The sequence below is a fragment of the Toxorhynchites rutilus genome, chromosome 2, assembly GCF_029784135.1.
Source record: "Toxorhynchites rutilus septentrionalis strain SRP chromosome 2, ASM2978413v1, whole genome shotgun sequence".
NCBI lineage: Eukaryota > Metazoa > Arthropoda > Insecta > Diptera > Culicidae > Toxorhynchites > Toxorhynchites rutilus.
The window spans coordinates 69,772,426-69,780,082 of record NC_073745.1 but is presented as its reverse complement, the minus strand read 5'-3'; the positions used below and the strand labels follow the sequence as shown (position 1 = coordinate 69,780,082).

General features: G+C 38.0%; 2 non-coding genes across 2 annotated transcripts; one reads left to right on the top strand and one right to left on the bottom strand.

Moving 5' to 3' along the window:
• Window positions 1–4,848: 4,848 nt before the first annotated feature.
• Window positions 4,849–4,920, top strand: Trnaq-uug (transfer RNA glutamine (anticodon UUG)). Its single transcript has one exon. It is a non-coding gene; the product is annotated as a tRNA-Gln (tRNA).
• Window positions 4,921–7,135: 2,215 nt separating this feature from the next.
• Window positions 7,136–7,207, bottom strand: Trnac-gca (transfer RNA cysteine (anticodon GCA)). The gene has a single exon. It is a non-coding gene; the product is annotated as a tRNA-Cys (tRNA).
• Window positions 7,208–7,657: the final 450 nt, after the last annotated feature.

Genomic DNA, 7,657 nt, shown 5'->3' with positions numbered 1-7,657 from the left:
CTGGCTGAACTGTGAGTTTTCAAGAGAATCAGACAATGAAATCAAGTGCTTCGTAATTGGAATACAATGATTGAAAATCATAACATGTCTAAGGATATAAACATTTTGTGTTGTGCTATGTAGTTTTGGCGAGTTCAACTGCGAAATTGCCGATCAAACGTGATACCGTTCACTTAGCTGATCCGCAAATTCATCATCCCATTAAAACCAGTTTACTATTGCAATGTTTCCTCGCCTGGGCTTCAATAATAAGTCCCCGCAATTCATCTACCAATGATTTTTCTTCGTTCAACTTAATAAATATTGGGTAATATTGAGTTGTTCGGAATAATCATGCCGATTTTTGAGAAAAAATCGAAGGCTAAATACTAAGGCATACATATTCATTCTTTTTTTTTTCTATGTGCACCGTTTTGTTTCACAATCTTTCGTCATTCTCCATGCAACTTTCAGAATTCATCATCGTAGAACTTTTTTGTTTTCTCGTCAAAAAACTGTGTCCAATGAGTCGAAATTCTTTTTTTTATCCCATTTGTTTATTTATTTAGGCTCAGCATTTTATCGTGTACATATCAAATGTTTTTATCGAATCTATAAATTGAGCACTATACAGTTGCCATATTAGGCCTAACAGTATTTCTTTTATACCATTGCATATGGTACATTACACAATAGCCATTAAGGCGTATTCTGTCTGTTCTTGCATTGTCCAGCAAGACCACCGGACAGCGGAGACAGTTGATATGATCATTGTTGTGTTATTAATAGAACAACAGCCCGATGTTTCCTGCAGAGCAGAGCAGTTGTAAGGATGAATCGATCTTATTTCAATCGTAGATCAATCTCCATCGCTGAAAATTGTTGCGTGTACGTAGTATTCTGTTACAACACAAAGATGGTCAATTGAGGATCCTGAGTTTTGAACTGACGATCGATCGCATACTAAGCGAACCCGCAACCAATGTGGCTACGGAGTCGAAATTTTTGACCAGCAATATTTTTTTTTATTGGGTGTCTAAACAAGTGATAAACAAAAAATGCAATATCTGATGTTAGCGGGTAGACTATCACATCCTAGTCAAACTCTAAAAATTTTTAGCGGGCTTTCAAAGAAACATGAGGTTTGGCATTATTCTGGAGGACGCCTTGACCAATTCTGAACGTTTGTTCTAGATTGACGATTTTGATTCGTTTAGTTACGAATAGTGCTGGTTGAAATTCATCGATTCGCTGTTTGTTAGAAGCTTATAATGCAGAATTTTTCTCCTATCTCACTAGACACAAAGAATGACTTTCTGCAGGTGAAGATCAGCTTTGGAGATATCTAATGATGGTTCATTTCACTCATCTCAAAGATTTTTTTTTGACGTAGAACTACGTCTTTCATCAAGGGTGCCAAATCAGAAAACAGGTCACGTTTTTATGAAATAAAGTTAACTTTAATAACTATTTTTACCGCGAACGAATTTTGGCGATTTACATACCAAACGAATCGAAAGTTCCCTAAGATTTGATTGATATTCTATACATTACAATTCCCTGGTGTGTAAAGGGTTAAAATTCATGAAAAGTATAAGCGTTCCCATTTTCCCATACATTTGTTCTGTCCATTTGTGTGCTTTCCCGAACAGAACTGTCAATAACGAGCAACTTATCGACGACCAATGGTGGGTAAATCGTAGGATTGAAAGTCTCCGTGAACGAAAGAAAAATAGAAGAATGAAGGGGAATACTTGCCTAGAGTATAAACAGTGGATCTCGCTGAGGCAAACTTTCATTCGGCATCGGACTGTTGAGCAATACAGTTCACTTTGCTTTCGCTGCGCTTCGATCTAAATTGGACCCTACCAGTGTTAATCCAACTTGGATATCGTCGTTCGGTTTTTCTGTTCGTTTTTCGCGTTATTCGTATCGTGTGTTTTTCTTTCCTCGTCAAAAATTGGACGCTTCGCGTAGTGTGTGATGAGCAAGAAAAAGAGGAAGGCAGGCACGAGCCCTGCAAAAAACAAACGCATTGCCAGGGGCAATAATATTTCGAGGCAAGCGTCATCTAATGATGTACGCGATGTTGGTGCAGTGAAAAGCGCTCGCACTGAACCGAACCTTCGCGAGTGTGACACCGCATCGAACAACAGCGAAGTAGGCGATTTCGGCGCGTCGGTCGAAAATGTAAACGCCGTTACCCAGGCAGCAACCAAAATCAAGCTCCCCCCGCTGGTGGTGAAGGCGGTCGCTCTTGACAAACTCATCAGCGAATTCGCATCGATGGGTGTTTGAGCAGAGTACAAGCTGTGTGGCACAATCCAGTCTTTTTCCAAGCAGTTAACATTGTTTGTTTTCCGTCATCATAAGGGCTTCGTTGGTGCCATTGATAATTCCTCAATGCATTAAACTGACGTTATGGCGAAGCAGACGTTAAGGTGCGCCAAAGCATTATAGAATAATATCCGAATGTATAAACAAGCGACTTATATAAAATAACAGCGTAGTTCTACGTCAACAATGCGGTCGTATCTTGGATACAACCTCCTATAATTTTTTCGCTCAACATTGTTTTAAAGGATAATATTTTTCTTCGCCTGACACTATTTACTTCAAACTGCGAGTTTTCATTGCATTTATGAAGCGAGTTGTTGATGGAGATACGATCCATTTAATGTTTTCGGTCAAAAGGTGTAGAACTCATACATTGTGTCGTTTCGTAATCATGTTTCACTAGGTGCTCATGAACAAAGATACTTGTAAGGAACCTGCTAATTGATGTGTCGTATACCGAGGATTATTCTTCATCAGCGTCTCGATTCGATTATCAAAACTTGCTGGACTACCCAATAACTAGAAGCGTTTTCCAGAAAATATTACAATTCAACGGAGAAGAGCATCACTGCTAGGAAGACTTCTCTAAAGATAGGTCCCCGTGAATGAATTTGTTGTTCGAGTTCTTGAATAACATAAACGAAGCGGTTTTTACATTGAGGCTAACTGAATCGAAACATCGAAAACAATGTCGTGTATTTTTAATATTACAACATTCCAACATGCTTTGGTGGCATCTGGATCCTGCCGATAGTAGCGTCTCAATTCCGATCGATAATGATAACGCAAGATTTTTTAAAATCAATGAAAATCAATCGATCGCTCTCAGCTCATGTGCGATACTCTCCGAATACAAATTTCAGCAAAGAATTTTAACGATATGAAGAAATATGGAATTTCCACCGCGCAGTACTATCAGACAGCAGAAGTACGGATACATTTTTTTGCAGTGCAGATTTTTTTTCATATATTGTTGAATACAGATATATATTTGTTTTTCAAAATATTTATTAGTGTCCACATGGATGTAATCTATACCCCCTCTCCCCTCACATGGACATTTTCGTAACCCCTACCCCCCCTAAAGTTGTCCACGTGGTATGTCACAGCCCCCTATATCTTTCGAATGAAGTGATATCACTTCGTGCAGTCTTCAAAGAGGTATTAACGTTCAGAATCTTACAGCCCAGACGTAGTGATTGTTACCCGTTAGTCAATAATTATAAAATGAAATGTTTTAAATGCAATTTAATTACTTTTTACAAATGGTTAAAACTTAAACTAATTAAAAAATGAATTTGTCGACGAATTAAAATGTTAAAGTGTTATCTATATATAAAAATGGATTTCTGTCTGTCTATCTGTCTGATTCTTATAGACTCGGAACCGATCAACATGAAAATTGGTATGTAGGAGTTTTTGGGGCCGGGGAAGGTTTTCGTGATAGTTTGAGACCCCTCCCTCCTCTCCAAGGGGGTCTGCCATACAAATGAAACACAAATTTCTGCATTACTCGAGAATTAATCAGGCAAATGAAACCAAATTTGGCATATTGACGTTTTAGGATGCAATAGATGTTTCTATGATGGTTAGACTCCATATGTTCTACAATTACATAGTGACAAGTATTGTTAGTCCATTTGATGTTTGCGGTAACAAAATTGATCTTTGTGTCGTCTTCTATCTATATAAATAAAAATCGATCGCCGAATAGGTTGATAAGAGCAAAACTAGAGAAAGGAGTTGTTCGATTTAGGGCTGTCTTTATTCTATCATATTTTCTGTATAAAACATTTATTCCATGTAACGGAGAAACATGTTATTTGCAAGTGGTCGAAAAATCTTGAACGAGAATTATGTCTGAAAATAATCTGATATTATAATGATGAGTTTTGTTAGAAATACTAAGAATTTTATAGTAAAAAGTAAATTCAACGGGGACGAATAGAAGATTGGACCCATGAACTTGCTCTTAATAAGAAAACGTGAATGTTTGAAGGTACTGATTACAAAAAAAAATTTGAGCGGGACGAAGTTTGCCGGGTCAGCTAGTACTAAAATAAAAATGACCATCACTATCGGTCAACGATCGTGCTCAGGAAAAAGGACATTCACAAAACGATCACACTATACACCTTCACGATGACCGATAGCGAGATGGTCAGATCAGCAGCTTAGAAGACATTGTATAGTCAAGCAGTAAAATTAAAGGATTGTGAATTTTGGAATTGTTTAATTAAAACGTGGAAATATTTTTTTGGAACGCTGAAAGAAAGTACATGTGGTGCATGCAAGTACAATTTTGGATCGTTGAAATTGCCATTCGAACCACACTCAACAAACAGTGATCTCGTTCTCAAAAATTTAAACTTATACCCCAGTACATAAATTTGAAAAGTATTCCTACGACAATATTACTATGTTATTCCATTTGATTCTTCTACCCGCGATTCACCCACGAGCGACCACTTCATATTGTAGATTAACTGGGGTATAAATACGGTTTACTGAAAAAATCATAGAGGTCATCACGGTTCCATGGTGTAACGGTCAGCACTCAGGACTTTGAATCTTGCGATCCGAGTTCAAATCTCGGTGGAACCTACTTTTTAATTCTGTGCTCAGAGATGTATAATAACTCAGTGTCTTAGAATATCAACAAATATTCACGAGGAACGAATATGATTTTATTTCAGTGTAAATTACTTTTTTGACGTAGGACTACGTCTTTCATTTCTATACCGGGGTGTAAAATCAAAGTTTCGAAAACGAAAGCGTTACGCCGGAGACCGATATTTTGAGCGTTAATAGCTCCTAAACAACTGAACGAAATGGTATGATAAACACTTCATTCGAAAGATAAAATGTCTACGTGTTATATACATGTTACTTTTTGATCCAAAAACTTGTTTCAATAGTCTTAAAATTGCTTTCAAAACAGGCTATTGAAGTCACCAATCGGTATATAAGCGAGCGGCGCTCGGAAATCCACTCAGTTCTAATTGAACATCGATTGGAGCATGTTGTCGCTGTTGCGGTGAAGCTCTTTATTTATCATGAAAACGCGGATGAACGGTGTCACCAAGAGCCTGTTTGTGCACCCTAGGCCAGAAGGGAATCTATCAGGAGGAGAGTGATGCCACAAACGGTTCCCTGGGAAGACATCGCTACACACACATACACGCGCGGCTATTAACAGGTGGTTATCGAGTTGGCATTAACCACTGGTGGGCTTCCAGTATCGAGGAAAATGTGGAAATATCTAATCGTTACTGAAAATAATCTGCCAGTTCCTTTGGGAATTTTCAAAATATATTCATGTGAAAGAGTTTAATTAAATGTTTTCTATCCATGTAACACTGTGACCAAATACATTTGGTTTTGTGGTTTTTCAATCAATCGCAATTAACAGGATAGCTTCAGAAGATTATTCTTCCCCATCAGTAGGATATTTCCGTATCCAATATTGTATGCGCCCGCAATCGATTATTGCTCAGTCGCCGAAAGTTCCGAGCTCAGAGAGTTCATTCCCCTCTAGTTTGCCTTCCAAATTGCCATCGTAAACCACACCTTCTCTCGATTCAATCACACACAAAAAGCATACTTAAGCGATATTCTGGTGGTGAGACACATTCATTTTTCGTGAGGACATCGACAAGACAACATCGTTGCCTAACGTGCTGGAGGAGGTGGACGGCGAAGGATCGACACATACACGCGCAGAACTCTTTCCGTTTGGATGCCATTCAGCATCGAGAAAGTTCCGGAAAGATCTAATCATTGCTGGAAAATAATCTGCCAGTTCCTTTGGGAATTTTCAAAATATATTCATGTGAAAGAGTTTAATTGAATGTTATCTATCCATGTAACACTGTGACCAAATACATTAGGTTTTGTGATTTTTCAATCAATCGCAATCAACAGGATAGCTTCTGAAGATTATTCTTCCCCATCAGTAGGATATTTCCGTATCCAATATTGGATGCATAAAACCTTGTGCCTCCAACGTAACGCTCTCGTTTTCGAAGTTCTCCAAATATTCATTCATTCAGAATGAATGATTCAACTTCATACAAATGATCTCTAAATCAACGATAGTCCTACGTCACCCTTGCGGTTATACCATAGATATAACCCACTTCCTGTTTTTCAGTTTGGAACACACTGCCCTCATTAGATTGATGACAATAACAAACGAGTTCATTGTGTTCATATCACTGATGCATGAACAAATTTGCTATAATGAATGAATGCGGCATTGAGTGGGGTTCATAACTTCGCTGTTATTTATAGTTGGATATCAAAAGCAAAAATTTGATAATCATCACATGCGAAACGATATCCGTTCTGGCATTGATTTTGAGTTAAAATTCAAAAATAAAAATATTGGTCAGGCTGGACCATTTAGAACTTTGCAAGAAATCGCGCATGATTTTGTTTGGCGAGACGGTAACAACGGCCTAAATAAAAACCAACCGCACACAGCTGCCTCAGGTTAAAAGTAAGCAACAGCTGATATTCATTTGGCTAAAATGAAGTTCAATTCTGACATCCTGAATAATCAAAATGAAAATGACACTGGGTGGAAAAATTAACTTCAAAACATATTGAAGGACAAAAATTCATTTGCTCATATTCACTGGTTGTCTGGATCTGTCATTTTGATTTTCGTTTGGAATATGTAGGTTTTCGATGCAATCTAGCCCGAAAAACTACGCATTTGAGCTTAGCGAAGATGAGTTTTTTCAACACTGTAATAACTAAAACCTTCAGAAGATTGTTGGCATAAAGTTACGTCTCTAGCAAAATGTAATAGACGAGGGGGCACCCGGGTTTGAACCGGGGACCTCTCGATCTGCAGTCGAATGCTCTACCACTGAGCTATACCCCCTTGGAGGTACAGAGAATGTTGTAAGGCAACAACATTTTTAATGATGAAAAATAGATGCACAATAGTTCAACATTATGGACGCTGTGGTTCACACCCAACAGGGACGAAAAAAGTTCAATCAAAGTCGTTTTAAGAAATTGTCTAGACGCCAATAAGTTTTATTTTATTCCCTTCAACGACAGTTTTTTGTCAAAGCACTTCAAAGCATTTCCTACTTTGAAAAAGGAATGAAAGCCAAAACATCGGCTTTAAAGTGGCAATATTCGATGCAAAAAAATATTCAATCCTGTGGAAGTTCGTGGCAAGGGCCAGATGGCGGATACTATCGAAACCAAAACAAAAATCAAAGTTTACCCCACCATACCTCGTTCCGGTGTGCGTGTACACGTTCAGCTCGCTAACCGAAGTCAATATATATGATAATGAAATCTAGTGATCAGACTTCTTCCT